Source organism: Cyanistes caeruleus, chromosome 5 (genome assembly GCF_971803275.1).
Source record: "Cyanistes caeruleus chromosome 5, bCyaCae1.hap1.1, whole genome shotgun sequence".
Classification (NCBI taxonomy): domain Eukaryota; kingdom Metazoa; phylum Chordata; class Aves; order Passeriformes; family Paridae; genus Cyanistes; species Cyanistes caeruleus.
In genome coordinates this window covers 81,887,651-81,908,296 of record NC_141705.1, presented here as the reverse complement: position 1 = coordinate 81,908,296, position 20,646 = coordinate 81,887,651, and the positions used below count along the sequence as shown (strand labels likewise).

At 47.1% G+C, this 20,646-nt stretch overlaps 1 protein-coding gene across 12 annotated transcripts in view; it reads right to left on the bottom strand.

The window, feature by feature from the left end:
* The window catches only part of SLC4A4 (solute carrier family 4 member 4), a 146,558-nt gene that overhangs the window by 62,491 nt on the left and 63,421 nt on the right, over positions 1–20,646 (bottom strand). The window lies entirely within an intron of this gene.

The following is a 20,646-nucleotide window of genomic DNA, read 5'->3' as shown; positions in this document are numbered from 1 at the left end:
GTCTTACACATTGTCCAGGACTCCAGGAAAAAAAAAATTGGGAAAAAATAAGAGAGGAACAAATCAGCCAGGCACTATTGGTAATCTTTTAAACAAGTTAGGATGGAAACATCAAAGCAGGAATGAGCAGTGTTTTCCAAATTATTCCATCAGAACAGCATTGCCTCCAATGTAAATCTCTTTACAAGCACTGATCCCCTTAGAGTCATTAAATGCCATCTTTATTTCTTTTTAATTGGTCCAACTGCATTTTAAACTGCTTTTTAAAAGTATAGCCAGAGCATAGAAACATGATGTGTTAAAACACAGAACTGTTACAATACAAGAAATAAATTTGCAAAGTTCGTGGGTTTACTGGTACTCAAATTTCATTACCCAGAAATAAGGAATATACTCATTTTAAAACAAAAAATACTTGACTATTTAAGAAAGTCTCAGTGTCTGGCAAGTTTCTGAAGATGATTTATTATTACAACTCAGCAAGGGTTGCTGCTGCTTTCCTTCTCACCCTGCACACGCCCCAGGTGGGTTTAAGAACAGCAGCAACCAAATGTCACCCTATCCCACTTTTATTTAAATCTTCCTGCTCCCAGCACTCCAGCCTCCTGTTTTCCCTTCCCTGTTGGCATCAGGACTCTGGGCTTGGACTAGTCTATTTTGCTGATTCAGCTTAATGCACGGCCACAAAACCAGCTAGATGGACCTGAAACCACCTAGATGGCCATGAAACCAGTGAGATGGACCTGAAACCAGTTAGATGGACCTGAAACCAGTGAGCTGGACCTGAAACCAGTTAGATGGACCTGAAACCAGTTAGACGGACCTGAAACCAGTTAGATGGCCATGAAACTAGTTAAATGGCCATATATTTTTTACAAAGAGGGTGGAAAAACGTTGTCACAGAGAGGTGGGGGATGTCCCATCCCTGGAAACATTCAGGGCCGGGTCGGATGGAGCTCTGAGCAATGAGGTCCAGGAGAAGACATCCCTGTCCATGGCAGGGGGTTGGAACAAGATGACTTTGAAGGTTCCTTCCAACCCAAACCATTCTGTGACCTTTTTCACGATTTCATGAAAGGAGTTAGATGGCTACAAAACCAGTTAGGTGGCCACAATAGGGAGAGGGAGGAGGAACAAAGGAGCTGGGGTGCGATGGGAGCCTCACACAGGAGATCCACCTCTGACAGAAAGCTCAAGTTAGGGGTAACCCCTCTGTGGAGCTGTGGAGAGTTCCCAGCCCAGCAGCTGGGCCAGCCTCAGTTAATGCTGAGGATATTCAAAGAGCCTTGTCAGGGTGCCAAGCACGCAGCTCCTATGACAAGGGTCGCTTTGTCTTGCATCCCCTCCGCCTCCCAGCACATGGGAAACTTCAGAAATTCCCTCACTGAGGAGAACAACTAAGCTGAGTAACTTGGAATTACAGGCTTTCAAGGTTAGTTTGCTGCTGAAGCCAAGACATATTTCCAGAGCTTCTCAGGACTGAAAACAACCTCCTACTTTTAATGACTTGCCTTTTATCTTTAATAAGGGATTAGGAGCTATTTTTCCAGCTAATACCTTAAAATCCAGATAATCATAAAAGCAATCAGTAATACCCAATATATGTTAATTACTCATTTTCTTCTCGTCTCTGGCTGCCCTGCTGTCACTCAGGCCCATTAATTTGTCTATAACAAGGCTGCAAATCAAAACCAACAAAAGGCTTCAGGTCCTCTGGGGAGTCACAGGTTCGGGCTTGGGGGATTAACCGCAGATTATATCTGCAACAACAGCAAGGAAAACAACATTATGGCCAGAGAGGTGCTGAACTATCCCACCAGCCATCTACCTATGCCTGGACCTGCTCACTCCCACAGGAGACAAGCAAAGCAAAAGACTCATTTAAAATAAGGTAACGAGGCACTGAACAAACTTGACAGCACTAAGGGGAGCTAAAGCTGCACTCACCAAATTATTCCCAGTGAAAGGTGACTCCAAAAAAATTTGATGTTTTCCACACTAAGCTACACTGGCCTTTCCACAGGGAGTTTACAGGAGTAAACTGTGTAGAAAGAGTAAGCTGGTGTAGAAGCTTTACATTCAAGATCTGTGCTGGAATAATGATGCTGATCAGACAGGTAACACCTATGACTGCTCACAGAAGAGGAATTCACAGTTCCTTGGATGCCATGAATTTGAAGGATGCCTTGGATTTACCAGAACGTTATTTAGCTCATAAGGAGAAAATGAAGCAGGAGCAAGGATGGATGTACCTACTCGGAATTACAGCCAGCATTTATGTTCTGCCTGCCTGCACAGCCATTTCTTCCATTCCCAAGTCCTGACAGGAGTTTGGTCACTCCTGCCTCAAATCCAAACTCTCTCCATTTTCCCAGTAGCGCATCTCTCGGTTTCAAGACCATGGTACGTGCCGTGCCAGCTCCCTTGCAAACACGCACATCCCGCACAGGTGACTTCCTGACACCCCAAAACCCCTTCCCCGTAATCCCTGGAGTCACAGTCACGTAACACCGGCAATCACCTGCTTCTCAGCTCTATTAATAGAGCCCCTGCCTGCTCCTGGCTCACGTAACAGCGTACGTGTCTCCTCCGCCCGCCCGGCTCCTGCGGCACCCCGGGAGCGCAGGATGTCAGCACCCTCCGCTTCCCAAGGGACAAGAACCAGGTCTCTCATGGGGAGACAGCTCCCCGTCCCTGCAAGTGCCCAAGGCCAGGCTGGACGGAGCTCACAGCTACCTGGTCTAGTGGAAAGTGTCCCTGCCCACGGCAGGGGATGGAGCTGGATGAGCTTTAAGTTCCCTTCCAGCCCAGGCCGTTCTGTGATGATTCCATGGGCAGAGCTCATAGTTTGACTCCCAAGACTTGAGCAGATCAAACTGCTTAATCCAAAAGAGAATCAAAAACTAATAATTTCAGCCCAGACTACACAAACCCAGTGCTAATGCAGTTTTTTACAGTGGCATCTTCTATAGAGCAGAGGGAATATTACTGTCGGTTTACATTATTCAATTAAATTATTCAGCTCATTAAAGAAATTAAAAACGATGTAACAACTGGAAAGGTTGTTTATTTCTTCAGAGTTCTCAGCTAAAAGGAAGGGGTGAGAAGATGAGATCTAAGGAGAAGCGGGAACTCAGCTAGCTCATTAATTTGGATAATGCTCCCTTCATTCCTAAAGGGATTTCTGCTGGGGAGAAAACCCACACACCAAGTAGTTGCACCATTACCAAAAAAGACAGCCTTCCCCCTTGGATATTTTTAACAGAATTTCAATTTCCTTCCACATGGAATTTGAAAAAGATGATCTAAAAGGAAGCCCTCTCCATCTCCAGGTGGACACTAGCATGAACATCTAACTGGCCATCCAATGCACTAAACTCAGGATGCTGGATACCTGCACATCACAATGTCAAACTTCTCCAGATATTATCAAGTGTGACTTGGCTACCAAAAGGGAACAGCAGATTCGGGGTGAAAGAGACAAACAGCAAATCAAGTCCCCTTAAGGAAATCATGACAAGGATATCACCAGATTAAATCCATTATTGACATGGACTTTCCCCACTAGCTGATTCAAATGAAGCATGATTTCTTGTACTCTATTTTTTTTTCAAGGCAAACATGAAGAGCTGATGAAATGTCCCATACATTACTTCACCCACTGAGCTGAACTCTCCACAGTGAGGTGCACATTTTCCTGGCTCCAGGGAAAGAAGAACCATGACCCCAGTGAAGAAGGTATGCAGCAGTCTGGAAGTGCAAAGCAGCACTGAATCACAGCATCCCCTTGGAAAAGACCTTCAAGAACTGAAAGCTGCAGTAGCTGCAGTATGGAAAGGAGTTCCCCAAGAACGTGTAACACACAAGCCAAGGCACACGTGGATCCAGCTCAGCCATTCTGGACTGTAGAATTGTAACTGATTTATCTGTGTACACACACCAAGAAGGGATTTTTGTATTCCTTCTCAGAGGCTGGGTTTAAACTATTGAACTTGGGGAAAAAAAAATAAAAAAAACCATACTCCATACTCCTTATGATGTTAAGAAACCCACAGGTGATTTTCAGGGAAACTAAATTCCCCAATTTCTCCTGCCTCCCATTTCTAAGCATTCCTTTAAAGCCCTAAGATAAAGCAAGGTGCTGAACAGAGAGATCCATCTCCTCCTTCCCCAGTCCTCCACCACAGAACACTAGGTAAACTTTGGCTGGGATGCAGCTGGGAGCAACAGGAACACACACTCCGTGAATCCCTTTTCCAGGAGCCATCAGGCTCTGCTCTGTCACTACAGCCAAGAAGTTCTGAACAAGGAAAGTGAACTTCTAAGGGGGTTCCATCAATTTCAGAGCAAGAAACTCCATCACATGGAAAAGAAACCCCAGAAAAACTAGGCAAGGACTGTTTGCTACATACTTCCATTAAATGCATGAAAGAAAAGAAGATGTAGAAAATGTAGAAAGAAGATGTAGAAAAAAAAGATTGTTTTTGCAGGTGTTCCTCAACTTTGTGGCACCAGAGAAGCCATGGAACAGAGAACATCTCTTTCATATGTACCTGATCCCTCAACTACAACCCAAGTTCTTCTGCTTAATTCTGAGATGAAGGCAAACATCTGCCTACAAAACTGTATTGCAGATGAGAACAGTTCAGTGCACTGATTTAGATAAAATAGCTTTTCTCCAAAACACGTTTGTTTCTTATCCCCCAAAGAGACAGGAAATTGTGAGCAATAATCCTCAAGGATGTCTTTTCCAAGATTTGAAAGCTGTCCTCCGGTGGAGATTCCCATTTTAAGCGCATACTTTGCATAACTGAAAGAAAATACGCGACCTTGATGGTAAGCAAAATATTCCTTGCAAAACATTCACTCTTTTTCTTGCTGTGCAAAATCTGTCTGCTCTTCCCAAATGAAGGACACCCAACCCACATTCCTCAGAAAAATGTCACACCAGATTCAACTGGAGGAGGATGTTTTTACAAGTTCAGCACTGACCTTATGTTTCCGAAGCCCTTGGTTTCCAAGCAAAGAGCGTTTTCCCCTCTGCACCACGTGCTGCCTCGGCTGGGAGGGCTCTTCCAGAGCCAGAAGGATGCTGTTCACAGATAGCACCACTTGTGCATCAAGGGCGTCTGACGGAGCACCAAACACCACCTAACGCTGTCCTCCGCCCCTAAAAGCATCTCAGGCACTCTTCAAATACGTATCCAGGGTCTCTCCTCTTACAACCTTTAAGCTACAGGAGGAGCAGTGTCCCCATCACAGAACCCCGAAATGGTTTGGGTTGGAAAGCACCTCAAAGTTTATCTCATCCCAATCCCCTGCCACGTGCAGGACACCTTTCACTAAACAAGGCTGCTCCCTGTGCAACCTGGCCTTGGACTGTGCCAGGGATGGGGCAGGCACAGCTTCTCTGAGCACCCAGGGCCTCACTGCCCTAACAGGGAGGAAGTTTTTCCTGATATACCATCCAAGCCAGCCCTGAAGCCGGGAAGGAGTCCCCAGTGGCTCTGACACACACTGCATCCGTCTAGAGCTGACCTGGCAAAATCCTGCCTTGGCATTTCCCACAGGCACTGAGCTCAAACACCTGCAGGCAGCTCACAGCGTCCTCAGCGCTTCCAGACACCTCACACAAGCACAGGCAGCGAAAGAAACCAACAAATACTATGTGCCTGACCCACAGACACCAGAAAAGATGTAGAATTCCAGCAGATTTCCAGAGATGGCTGCACAGGCCAGATCACAGATGTCACAGGCTTAGATAGTCGTCACTTCCAAAACTCTCCCCTTGCAACCACTTTTCCAGACAAAACCTCAGAGGAAATCCACCACATCCTTATTTCCAAAAGGTGCTGAAGACCAGCAGGCTGCAGCCAAAAAGGAGATCAACTTTTCAAGTCTCCAAAATTCAAAGTATTTACCCCAGAGTAAATACTGTACTTCTTCATTTCAAGAAAATGAGCGAAAAGAAATACAAATGCTTTTCTAGTCAGTCTCAGCCTCACAATCCCAAAGTTCCTGTAACACAAATCATTCCCAAGGGGCTGAAAATAAAGAGCCACTATCAGCATGTATCAGTGGAGGTACCACACTGCATTCCTGAGATCCATAAACACCTAAGCTCTCTTCCCTGTAGCCCCTTACATCTGCATATTAATATTATTTTAATGCATATTGCTATTATTTTGCCTTCTCTTTCCATCTTCAAAGGCTTCCAAAGCAGACACATTCCCTTTTGACAACAGGAATTAACCCCCAGAGCATCACACCTTCCATTTCTTTGCCCTGCTCACACCTGTACCAAATTCCTTGGCAAAAATAGCTATAAACAAGGCATCTTTGATCAATAGGGCTTTCCAGCACACTCATTAAAAGTGTGCAATAACCACTGTGGAGGAATGAGGTAAATGTCCCGGTATCTTTCCATTTTTAGGAAAGCGCATAATCATGTTAACAAACAACAAAACTATGAGATTAGTCACAGCACTGCAGCAAAAAGAATCAAGTCACCAACCTTGGATGAGCTGGAGATGCAACAAAGGTGAACTCCTTATTTTCCCAAGCCCAAAATAGCATTCAGTTGAACTTGAAGGTGATCTACAGTCTTCCAAAGTGTTTGGAATTCACCACAGAGGGAGGATTGATTGCCTAAAGAATGGTCTGTTTTTAGCACAGGACTGCAGGTTTGGGAAATCTAAGGAAAGGACACACCAGACAATTTCTGATGGTAAACAATCTATCTCCTCTTGTGCAGAAGGGGAAAGAAAAGCCCATTTTGCTGTTCACAGGTGTTCTATCCACTCTGGGAAAGCACAGGAAAGAAGACATCCCCATTCTCCTAAATGCTGCCAAGCCCCAGTTATAAGCCTACAGCTCCAACTGCTGTGAAATAGGGGATGTCCTGAAAGCCAGCCCTTTCCATGGTACCAGCTGTGAGATCTAACAGGATGCAAGTCATCTGCAGGACTTGGCTTCTCCAGAAAGAATCCACGAGGATAAAGTTTACTAAAACCTATTTTGCTCTAATGACTGAGGAAGGACATTAGGCAGAAGCTGGGGAACAAGACCTTCCTCACCCACAAACCTTACACAGCTGCTTCTTTTTCAGCTTCTTAATATTGAACCCTCCCATAATTAAGAAGCACCGTAAGCACAAAAATCACTGTATTCCACAGGCACAAAAATCCACGTGCGTTACCACTCTCACACAGTGAAAACAGCATTTTGAGACTGGAAATGAAACCTGAATGCAAAGAAAATGTTTTCCAGAGCAGGACGGACACAGCTGTGTCCAAGGCAGCTCCAGAAAAAAGGGTGAGCAGGTTGCTGTGACCACCAGCAGCGGCTCCTGATGGATATTTTCCACGTGGGACACGTGTTCCCACAACAGGTGGCAGGTCAGCCTCAGCCGTGACTCAAGGGGACAGTCCGCAACTGAATCACGACTTCCAAGGGGAACTCCACAGGGAGCTGCTCATCTCCCTTACTCTGACTCCAGGAAGATCCCAACCCAAAGGAATGACCCCTTTTTTATGAGTCTGTTTTCACAGCAGCAGGGATAAACTATGAAAACACCTGGCAATTCATTCAGTGACAGCTGAGCTGGCATGAAGACAAGTACAAATAATTGGGAGAATGACAGCTCCTAAGTGCTGCTGGAGGAGGGTAGCTCTTTAACGTTACTCCACTCCCAAAGGGACAGCAGGACGAGCCACAGAGAGCATCCTGGCTGCTTTCCCAAGAAGACTGATCCTCCTGGGATCAGTTTACAACAAAGCTCAGCGAGGGGGACAGCTCCAGCAGAGCCACGCTTTAGGAAAGCCGCACAACTCCCGGGTCAGCCCGGACAGTGGGCAGGGAACCTCCAGTCCAGCTCTAGTCCCCTGTGCACTGATTCTCCCACTTGTGACAAAGAGAATAGATATCAGGAACAGTCAGCCCAGCACAGCAAAGCAGCTGAAAGCACTCCCTGAAATCCTGCCCGCTCCCAGGTTTCCCCACGCAGCCAGAGCAGCTCCAGTGCGGGTAACTATTTATATCAGCAATCCGCCCGGCACTTCAGCAGATGCTCAGCTTTAAATATGGCTTTAAATCTTCTTGCAAGCAGCCAGGCTAAATATATGCTTTGGGTTAAATTTGTTCCTGGTGCTGTCCTGGGTCACAGCTCTCCTTCTGCCTGTGCTGTTCCTATAGGTGCTGGCAGAAGGTGTCCTGGCAGCCTGCCCCTGTCCCACCGAGGTCCCTCCCATCCTTATGCCAAAGCAGGACCAAGCCCTCGGGACAACGTGATGCTGGAATATCCAACAGCCAAAAATTGCTCACACTTAACCCCAAATGTGGTTTTGTCTGCAGCTGGAAGCTTCTTATTTATTGCCAAAGCCCTAAAGGAACCCACAAGACAAAGAGCAATCTCATTCCAAAGGCAAACAATTCATTACAAAATACTGCCTGCTTTGCATATACACTCATACGTATTTTAAGCAGACGAGGCTAAAGATCTGGAAATCTTCCCTCTTCACTGCTGAATAAAAGTCACATTGACACAGCTGGAACAGAGAGCAGACTGAGCCCCCAGCACCATTTTTCTGGGCAGATCCCAAGGCAAGCTGCCCAACCCTAGATCTTCATCAGTTTCCTGTTGCCCCTTCCCATACCCACACATGACATACATCACCGGGAGCTGTGACATGCTGCAAAACCCTTGGGCCAGGCCAAAGGGAAATCTAATGACTCCAGGATTAGTCTAAATTAGGAATTTAGAGCTCAAGCTGGTTTAGTTGAGGTGTTAGGGCTGGGTTGGACTTGCTGATCTTGAAGGTCTCTTCCAACCAAGTGACTCTGTGATTCTGAATTTGGTATCTGAACTGCACAACAGACAACATTTAACTCTAAAATAGCCCACGTGAATAACTGCAATCAGCATGTTCTGTGGTTCCTGAGCTGCTTCTTCTGCTTCCAACCAGCAAATAAGATTCTACAATCTGTGACGGTCACTTACCTAAACCAGTCCATCCTCAAATAATCCCCAATTCTTGCAGCAGACATGAAACAACTGTTCTGGATGACACTCCTGTCACTAGGAATGCAGAGTATGTTTCAAGCCCGGCTTTAATGCTAAGCCTAGACTAATCCCTCCATAGAGCTTTAGCTAGGCTTTGCCAAAGGAGCAGTTGTTGCCACTACATACATTTATACTGTTTGATGGTGAGCAGTTTATTCTGCAGAGTGAGCTCCCATTCCCACGATGAAATCCATGCTGGAATGAAATCATTGGAGTGAACAATTTTTTTGCTACAGACTCATCCTTCTGAAGCTTCCCATCCTTGGCAATTTACCTTGGAACAGGCTGGGACAAGAAAACCACGATATACAAAGTAGGCAGAACAAGTCCCACACAGATAAAGGGAAACCCAAATAAGAGAAGGTCCGACAAAACGGGGTCAGGCATGTTCTCTAGGAATACCCAAAGCGCAAGGAAGAGTCCGTGCCCAGCTGAGCAGCCAAGCCAGAGCTCAGCCTGCGAGCGAGGAGCAGGCAGCAGCTTTCTCTCCACGGTGTCTGGAGCCCGACAGGTCTGCAAGATGGCCCAGAAAGCTTTGCCAGGCTGTGAAACTCCTTCCTAGCCTCCAAGCTTCCATTGCTTTCATGGACTTGAAACCAAGCAATTTCAGGCAACTCCTCCAAGCACATTTCCTCATCAGAACCCCAATGATCTACCTCACCCACCAAACCGCCCCCAAATAACCCCCAAAACTTTGTGGATGCATCACTCGCCATGTGCCCAGTTTGCTGTTTTCACACAGCCTGCTCCACAGGCACCATGGAGTGTTTGACCCTGAAATACAACCGCTCCCACAGGCCAGGGTGACCATCCTCCCTCCCACTGGGGCAGAGCCTGGCACACCACGTCCAGCCCATGGAATGTGAATGAAGGTGCAAGGTCTCTGCAAGGTGTTTCAGTATGGCCCATCTGGAGCTCTCAGACTGGGAACAGTACACAGGGTCTCATCTCTCTTGCAGAGAGACACACTCATCTAGACCAGAACCATAAAATACCTTCCTTTGTCTTATCCCAGTCTGAGTGACACCCATCTCTGCCCAGATTTGGTGCAGGACATTTGCAAAGCGCCTCGGTATCCACACCTCATGGTTACCCAAATGTTACGGTTCCAGGATAACTTCTCTGCCCTCTCTGCACCTGGCACACCGAGTTCCACAGCTTCCAGCCAGCTCCTTCTTGCTGCTCTTCCCTAGGAGTGGTGCTCTTCAGCCACATCCTTTTCTCCTGGCTGATGACTCACATCCTAAGAGCTACTTATCTGTCTGAAAGACACCGCAGGCACTATCCCAGCGCCACCACGCCACCAGTGCTCCCCAGCCAGGGACCGCGCACTGCCGGCTGCTCTCCTTATTCCCTGTGCTGTGCACACAAAGCTGATCCATCTCCAGTGTGCTCCATCCCCCTGGCAAACCACTGCTGCCAGCTCCCACGGGGCCAGGCACTCTGAGCAGGCTCCTGGGGATGGGTTTGAAAGGCAGAGTGCCCAGCTGGCTCACGGGGCAGCCAGCAGGCTCTTCCCTGTGCTGTGCGAACAGGATTGGACACCCACGCTTTCTGCCTCCTCCAACCGCCCTTCCACTCACAGAACTGCCTGAAATCAGGAAAACTGGTTGGTTCCAAGGAAGCAAAGCAGGGATTTGAGCTCCAGCATGGCTGTGACATGGAGGGGCTGGGTTCTCAGTGAGAGCCTAAAAGCCAGGCCTAGTCAATCCCGCTGTTACGGAGCTGCCCTTGGAGCAGGAGGAGAGGGCAACTGCTGGAGGTCTCCACAGCTCAGGATGCTCAGGACACCTCTCCTGCCCAGCCATGCAGCTCGCAGGGTATTACACACCCACAGCTCAGAGCTCAGCCACGCACCCCTGCTCCATGGGATGAACTCGGTTCCCATTACTATATTTAAATATCAAGGTCTCCACTTGGAAGCAAGACTTGAACACGTCCCAATACCACATTCAGGCTGGGACTAGTCCATTCCTAGGCTTCCTTACAAAGAGCAGGAAAGGCTCTGCTGATTTATGCATACTTTTATTTCCATGTAACTGCTAAGGCCTACAGTGCCCTTCCAGGGGTATCCAAACCATAAGGAAAAGGCGCCACAAGGGCTCTGCCTTTTTCGAGACATAAATCCAGCCGTGCAAGTGCAAACACATCTAAGCAGAACCACTTACATTTCAGTTAACATCTGCTTTCCTCTTTAGGCCACATTCTTCCTACACACAATTTTCATGTACTTAATATCATTATTTTAAAGTTCACTCAGTGGGTAAGAAACCAGCAAATAAATCCAAGCAAAGACTCTTCTCTGCTTGAACAGATGTCAGATCAGGATTCAAAGCTGAGCAGAACAGCCCACAGCTCTCAAGGATTTTGTTTCAGATATCATACAAATTTATTTTAACCAACACCATTTCTCTGGGAAATGGCTGACACTAACAAAGTGGAAAGGAAATTTTCAACTATCAAGTACTAGAGCTGAGGCCTTCTCCACCCTATCTTGTTTATTCTTTGGGTTTTTGACACGGAAATCTCAATTTCTATTTCTTTTTGTGGTGGCCCTATGGCTGCCAGTCCTTCACATCACAGCTAAAAGAGCCCATTTTGGTTTATCATGAAGTCAAAGAGATAAAAGTCAGAAGAGATAAAAGAAAGGCACCTCTTGCCTCTCAGTAAGTTGCTGCTTCTTCAAGGCAAGAACACATTGACAACACAGCATCTGCTCCAAACTTCAAAGCAAGACCACTAACATCACTCCACCAGAAAGAGAAAACCCAAACTCAACTCACAGCTGTAGAAGAGACAGCCTGAACACAAGAGCATTGCCAAGGGCACACTGAGGCTCGGTGTTCCTGAACAATGACAAATATATTTATTTCAGGGTTCAGGCTTGCACAAAATCCGTGCTGGAGCCACGTCCATAGGGGTGCAGAGAGAGCCCTCTGCTATCAGCTCGTTATTCTGTATGGAATGGACTGATTTTTCTCCTTTTTTAACACACCCATTTGGCCATTCCAGCCTGCTGGCACTGGAGTACAGCAGGTTTTTGGCATCAAGATTTCTGGTTCCCCCTCCAAATATTTCTTAATCGCCCAATACACCCTAAGAGCTTCCCCGCGCAATCCGCATTAATTTTCCGCGTTATCGTTGTGCCAGCTCGGCCTGGGGGAGAAGATAAATGGAGGGTGCCAAGTGGAAAGGGCTCAGGGAGAAGGGAGCAGCCCTGTGGCTCCACAGACATCCCTACACCGCTCTCCACCACCCTGCTGAAACGTCAGTGGGTTCCTCTCATTAGATCAGCAGCATCTGCTGCCCTCCCAGCGCTGCCATCTGTGCACTCATTTCCCAAACCCACAATCCCAACTGGAGGTTAGTAGGTCACGGACATAATTCCCTGCTCCTCCTGGGATGAGAGCAGACTCGGTTCCAAGCTGCTGGAAGCACTGAGAGCCCCCTTGCTACCCAACCTGACCCTCTAAGGCCTCTCCTGCCCCTCCCCAAGTGCCCCTTTCTGGGGGCAGAAGCAAGAAGTGACTGGCAAACCCACCCCAGCTCTGCTGATGGGCAATTTACTGGTGAAAGAATAGTAATGATAAAAAGGACACCAGCTTCAAGAACAGCTAGAGCAAGGATCAACATCTGAAATGATCCCAACAGGAGAGGTTCTATGAGGTTCACAAGAGGCAACTGAAAACACAAAAAAGGGTTCAGAGAAGAAAATCCAAGTGTTGGTTATACTGAGAGTAAAAGACAAACCCTTGTTTACATATACAGAGAAACAGGATGGCTTGTTCCCATACCGAGCGTGAGATTTGCATGGAGTTTAATCCAAAAAGGGCAGCTTTGTAGTGCCAACCATCACATCCCCAACTCAGCCCTTCTCAGCTGGAGAAACAGCTCTGGCTTCAAATCAAAATGCTTCTAAATGAGATTTTTTTCCCCACATGCTAAATTCCTCAGACTTTTCTGTCCCTTAGCTGTTTCACATGAATGCAGGGAACAGAATTAGGCAAAGCATTAAGGTGGCTTAGGTAATTACAGTGGCACATGCTATCATCAGTTCTAGACATAAGATTAACACAGCAAGCTCCAGTTAAAGCAGGTCTTCCCCATACTAGGAAAGAAACCAACCTCTTCTTTGCTCTATCTGAAACATGAACAGCCTACCTTGTCAGAGTGGGAATAAAGACCCCACAAAATCTTCCCAAAGCCATCTCTGCTGGTACTGAAACACAGAGGAAGCTTCAAGCTGAAGCTGAAGAACCACTTTCAATCCACCACCAAGTAGACAGTTACACACCCTGTGGCTTTAAATACCATGTGAAGGTTATATTGAATTATTTTCTTCTACATCTACATGACTAATTGTGTCCCCTTGGGCCAAGGGAGATTTCTAAGAGAATTGCCTGGTCAGGAAAAATGCAGCAAAGACCATTCCCAGTTAAGGAAGGCTTAGTCATAGATCTAAGAAAACATGCAGTTAATTGAGGCAGAAGTGACCAGTAAATGAAAACACTGTGTCACTTATACCTACCCCAAACCCAAAGGATTTTGAGACTGAACTTGTTGTGCTGAATACTTCCTCTGTTTTGCCCAGACTCAATTTGTCAAATAATTCTTGCTATTTTACCTCAAACTCTGCCACAATTATTTTAACATTAACCAGCTGAGGTTTAGGAATTTAACTCTCCCAAGGAGAGGTTACAGCCATAGAAGAATCTTTACTTTGACTCACCCAAAAACTATTTCTATCAGTTCTTCAGATTGTAGAGAAAACTTAGGAGGTGTGGCAGGAGGGCAACAAGAAATGTTTGTACTTCTTACTCAAATCCATTTTTTTACTTCAGGGCTGTGGATCTTGAGCACTTCAAGCTGACAACAACCTCAGTGCAATTGCTCAACAGCCCTGCTGTCTGTTTTGGTGTCACTGCCATGGCAAGTGCAGTGGTTGTTTTTTAACCACGGAAAGAGCGGAGGCAGGTTTTAAAAGCTCCCTGAAGAGCTGGTGGTGTGCCTTTAAATGCACTGCCCCCAGGAATAATCCTCACCAAGACCCCATTATCAATTGATCATTTCTGGATTTCATTCCCCCTTCCTCTCCCAGTGGCTGCTCCTTTCAGACACATCCAGACATCTCTGAAGAATTCAGACCTGAACAATTTCATCCTGCTGTCTGCACAGCTGGAAAATTCTCTGCTCTATATCCACAATATTCCCTGCCCAGGCACTTGCGACAGCTTTACACGGGACATGACAACAGATTCCTTTTCACTCCTCAGCACCGCTCTGACACCACCACAGTCCAAGGAACACTGAAATCCTAGGAATACGAAACTCCTTTTAGATCCTGCACCACACCTGAGGCACCCACCAGCCTCGCTGCAGCTGGAGGTGACTGACCAACACTGAGTGACACGAGTGCCACTGGAAACACAAACCACAAGGAATTAGACAAGCTGGAGAACGCAATTTCAGCCCACATTGCTGATTTCTTTTGAGGAACCATGCACGATGGCAAATACAGGGATGGGCTGGTTCATGTGGCTGAACAGTCCCTTCCAAAGGACATCTGGTGGCACTCCAGAGGCTGGGGAAGCACAGAGAAGACAGAGAGTGTGGGGAACACTGCTGCATTAGGGTGAGATGCATTTCCTGCCATAGCTGTCCCTCTGAAGGCTTCCAACCCCAGCTCCCAGGACTTGCCAAAGGGCATCTGGTGGCAGGGGGAAGCGCAGATGCCACGTGCCACCTCCCAGCACGCCCACACACGTGGGCTTCCTACCTGAGCCATGCCCGAATTTAATCGGGCAGCGCACATAACTCATCCAGGGACAGCTGCTTCTGTCCCTCAACCCTGAAAAGCAACCCCAGAAATTACCCCAAAGGGAAAAATCCCACCTCCCAGACCTTTTGGGACTGGAAAAGAATTAGTCCCCTGTACCTGAGGCACTAGGCATTTGTCTTAACAACCAGATCACTTGCTGGTTTTGTGTTTGGGAGCCTCAGGACACACCTAAGAAAGAAGGAAGTTTAGCTCTACCTTTTTTATCACGCCCACCAGAAATCTGGACTTGGCAAGCAAATGAAAAAACCCAAACCTGACCTCCTTTCCAAGCTGTCATGAGCAAGGAATGAAAGCTCCATGCTGTAAGTTCCAAAGTGTTCATAACAAGCCCTGATGTGACTGGCACATGCACAAGTCCAAGTAAAAAAGAAAAAAATCTCAGAAGTTCAGGCAAGGGTTGTTGCAAAAAGATCATTTTTTTAGTTGGCTGCCCGAGTGAAAGCCTGTACCCTTGCCAAGAAAAGGAAAGCCTCTGCTGAGGGTGACAGGTCATGTCTAAACCCAATCTCTTATCACCGTGTCCACTCATCCTGCCCAAGTGCCTCAGTGGGAGGTGGGGGGCTGTGCAGTGAGGCCACAGGAGCAAGAAAAACACCATCCTGATCCTCTCATGGAATGAGGGCTGGGGTAAGTAAGGGGTGAAGGTTTAGCTGCTGCTGGAAGTGCCCCCTCTCTTCTCTGTCACTCCCACACCTCAGCAAGTCCTTCTGCCACCACCGGTGTCCTCGTGGCTCCACACTGACACAAGGTAGGGTTGGATTAGGTATCAGGGAGAAACTCTTCCCTGTGAGAGTGGTGATGTCCTGGAACGAGTGCCCAGAGACACCACGGACACCCAGCCCCTGGAAGCGGTTCAAGGCCAGGCTTGGACGGGGCTTGGAGCAACCTGGGTAACGCAAGGTGTCCCTGGGACGAGATGGGCTTTGAGCTCCCTTCCCATCCAACCCACCGTGAGCTGCGGTTCTCAGGCCCCTGCCACGGTGGGAGCCGTACCCCAGGCAGTCAGACACCAACCCCGCCTCCTCGGCAGGGTGGGAACCGACCCAGGGCTGTGTCAGCAGGTGGGGCCGACCTGCTCACCCTGCTCACCCGCAGCCTGCCTGCCCCGAGCACCTTCCCGTGCCCTTTCCCATGGGCACGGCCAGCTGCGGCCTGCCAGCCGCTCCGACGGGCCCCGGCTACGCACAGGGCACGGCTGCAAGCCAAGCACTGATTAGCTCTGTGTTTCATTTACCTCTGCACTTGCACTGCAGTGGACCTAAGCAGTACTGGAGGGGCAGAAGAAGGCCTGCTTCAAGTGACCCCAGCTCCTGGGACCAGCCCACGAGCCTGCCCTGCAGTTCTCCAAGACCAAACCACCAAAGTTCCCTTCTATTTATGGCCAAGTCTCCCTGACCACTTTCCCTGTGTAAAATGCCAATACAAAAATAATTGAGCTCTGGTCATCCTGCCTGGTATTTCTCAAGTACTGTCACTGCTCTCCCTGTGGTGAGCTGAGGCTAAAAGCTTTTGGAAAATCCCACCCCGTATCTTGAAAAGTCAGGAAAGAAACTCCATAAATGAAAAACCCAGGAACAGAAAGAGAACTCTTGGCACAGCCCTGACTGTGCTGCATCTGCTCTGCTAAGTAGGTTCATTTATTTCCATCCTGAAGCTCTCTCCTGCTATTTATAACACCTGCCTTAATGAACTTTCAAGGTAGACACCAAGCCTGAGCACTGCTATATAGATGTCTGAATATCCTTGTTGAATTAATTCGATCTTTTTATGAATGGACCATTCCAGACAGACTGGCACTCCTCAGGGGAAATCACAGAATGGTTTGGGTTGGAAGGAACCTTAAAGATCTGCTCATTCCAACCCCCTGCCATGGGCAGGGACATCTTCCACTAGACCAGATTGCTCCAAGCCCTATCCAACCTGGCCTTGAACACTTTCAGGGATGAGGTATCCACCATTTCTCTGGGCAACCTATCAGATGGGATATTGTCCACAAAAACTCATTTTTTTGTTGGCAACCCAAGCTGGGAAGCAGTACCAGAAATTTACCTGCCTCCAATGCAAATCTCATCCATCCAGCCAAAACCTCACCTTCACTAGGAGAGATGCACTCCATGTGGAACGGCAGCACAAGCCTCAAACAGCACCTTAATGAAACAATTCCTCTGCAAACATGAGAAATGCTCCTCCAAATTCACACCTGAGGGCTCAAGAGAGGGTTTTTACTAAAACCCTCCAGAAGAGGAATTCTCTGAACCAACTGGAAACCTTTACAAACCTTTGATACGATGTATCATCCCTCCCTTCTCTCTTTATAGAGGTCCTCTTATCCCTGCTTTTAGGTATTCCAAAATTTAGATTCTGTAATTACATTTGTCAACATGGCAACGTTCTGACATCTGACAAAAATCAGGTTTTACCCTCTTCAGGGTAGCAAGCAATTAGAGATTTCTATTCCTTGGCAGTAAGAATTTTTCAGACCCGCAAGTGGTTTTAAAAGGTCAGTAAAATATTGCAGCACCTGGGTTTGGGCCAGGGAGGTGAGCCAAAGTGACTCGGAGGGCAACCAGACAATGAGAAAAAACCCCCTTCCCAGATCAAGTAGATACACATTTCCTCATGGGAAAATCTCTGCACACCTGTACTAAAGAACGAGGAAGAGGGAAATGGACTCAGAGAAACTTCATCTGCCTTCCTTGTTCCTCCCTTGTCTCATCCCTTGCAAGCAGCAGCAAACTACGCCATCCTCTTTGTGCTGACACAAGCAGCAGCTGACCCGATGAGGCAGAGCCTAAAAAGCATTTCCTCCTCGCTGGCCCTAAATACAAACCAAGGCTAGGCCGGTTAAAGGAGGTGCTTTTGGATGAGAGGTGCTGGGATGTTTCACCTGGAAGAGGGATTTGTCATTGTCTGCATGAGAACCAGGGTGTGAATGCCAAAGTTCACTGAGAGCAGAGACAGCCCTGCAGGCCTGGAATGTCCTAAAAGGGCTCTGCAGAGGGAACATCGCCTTCCTGCCTCCTCCTCCTCAGTCTGTCAGAGTATCCCTGTCTGGATTTGTGAAGGAGGCATGGTTCCCAAGCAGTAATTTCCTTAGCATGAAACATATCTGTACACGTTCCATTTGCTCAACTCTCTCCAGATGGGAGAGCTGAAGGTTATAAACCTACCTATAAACTACCAGAGTTTGGCTTGCTCAGCTCAGCTGGACACAGACCTAACAAAAAAAAAAAAATAAGGACTGACATTTCCAGACTGCACCAATTCCCAAACACAGCTAGACTGGTTTGGAACTGGAACAAAAGTTTTCTAGGGAAGGTTTGCCTTTCTGGACCTGTTTATTCTCTTGCTGGTACCCATGGGCACGTCCCATCAGGTTCAGTTGCTGTGAGCAGCTTGACCTGGTGAGTCAAACCCAGATTTGGTCCAAGTCTAATTGCAGGCCCTTCATCCAAGAAGCTGAGAATTCATTTTCAGGTAGGACACTGAGGCTTAGGCTTGTGGTCCTTAGGGACAGATTAACAAATCCAAGTGATGTACCAAATCACAACTGGATTTGGTACTCAGGAAAAACAAAGGTCTCCACAGACAGGACAATCAAGTCATTCCCTGAACTTCTACAAATTATTTTAGCAAGTACATTATTGAAGATTTTGCAAATCAAGCTCTATATACTTGTTCTTGTATTAGAAGACCAACTAAATCACCAGTTCTATACCCAAGCTGAATAGACAGCATCTAGTACTAGCCAAGGTGATAATTGCAAAACTCAGCAAAGAGAAGGAGCTGTATAAATTCAGGATTTCTTAAACTGAGTTATGTTGGAACAGAACTCTCCATGTTTGAGGTTTCTTATTTCAGGTTCTGATATTCCACACTCTCTCCCGACTGCCTTAAATATATGTAATATAGTTCATTTCAGCTTTCTCCCAACCCCATTAAAGTTGCTGTGCAGTATTTCCCAGCTCTACTAGTTTCTAATGTTCTTTTGAAACTGAATTTGAGCCACCTACCCCTCAACCAATGCCTATTATGGGATGAAGATGAAAACCCCAGGGTTCTAACTGAGGTTTCTTCCAGGATTGCCAGCACTGGACACCAGCCTAAGCTGGTACATGCTGCCTGGAGAGAAATGGACTTCTGTTGGACACACTTGTGTGTGACACAGCTGGTGGAGAGAGAAGAAAGGCTTCTTAGAAAGCAAAAGAAAGGGTGGGAAACACAAAATTGAGGTCAGCACTGAAGACGAGAGTTCCAGAAGATGAAAAACCCAGGGATATGAGGTAACTTGTAATTCAAGACAGCAATCTGACCTACCCCTCTCCTTTGCAGAGCTCCAAGCTAACTGAGCCAGCTCGTAAAAAGATCTGGCCACCAGCGCGAAACAGCAAGTCCCTGCGAGGACCTGGAAAAGTATCCGGATACCCGAGACGGCAAACAGCAGAGAAAAGGGCCCAGGGATGGGGCATGAATGCTACTGCGTGGGACACCCAGAATACTTATGTGATTCCACTCCAAAAATCTGCAGCGCCAAGAGGTCGGGGTGGAAAACTGCAGATGGAAAGTGATGGAAAGATTGCATATTTTTAAATGCAGGTGTAAGAGCAGATAAGAACATTTTACTGCATAGAAACAACAGAGGAGAAAAAACACCACGAATCCCTCCTCAAATGACACAGACACAATAATGGCCAAGATGAAAGGCAGGACATGAAAACCCGATGGAAGAAATGGGTTCTCAAACATAGGTACACTTGGCCCACGGAAACAATTCCTCTAGGATATGATACATTCAGAAGCAAAAAGGCAATTTCTACAGGCCTGGTCACCCGCATGCTGAAGGACAGAGGTGTAAACACAGAAATTAGGTTTAAAACATTTCAGTTCTTGAAGATGTGCAATTGTGTCTTTTGGTGGAATACTGACTCCTGGTTTCTGAGCGCTGACAAAAAACCTTCTTTGGGACAGCCAGGGAACAAGAGGTGGGAAGAGCAAATGGAATCTGTGACGTGCCTTCCTTTCCAGGTGCTGCTCTCTGAAGATGGTAACCAGGCTACAGACATGATTGACCTGCCCCATGTTACTGTCTCTATCTACAGCAACTGCCCAGCAACACCAGTTCAAAATGAAAAATCAATGTATTTCTTCAATCCAAGGTCCAGCTGTACGCATCTCTCACACAGGAAGCATTTTTCCACTTATAAATGAAGCTCCAACCACCTGGAATTAGCCTCAATCATCTGAGCTGCATCACATCCTGGGCTGCTCTGCTGTACTCAATGCCATCAGCCTTCCCATCTCCCTCCTGGCTCCTACCAAAGCAGCCATCTCCCAGATTCCAGGACAAGCTTGTGGCCAACAGAGAAAACAGCAAGAGGAATGTGACCCTGTGATGCAATGCAATGTGTCTCTGCACAGTGATGGCACTAACTCAAGGTCTCTGTGCTCTGCTTAACCATTCTGGTGGGAACAGAGGCACAGGGCATCCAAAATGGACCTCACCTGCCTGCCAATGTTTAGATCTTCAATCCCTACAGATACTCAAACATACAGCAAAGCTCCATTTGATTCTTCCTTTTGATTTCAAAACCTGAAACTGGTTAATTACCAAAGGGAAAAAAGCTGTTAGCACCGCAAGTTAGTGACACATGAGGCCAAAAACACGGGGTGCTGGAATTCCAGCGCGTGTGCACGTCCCAGAGCCAGGGCAGAAGCTGCAATAGATCTACCTAAGCATTGCTCAGTC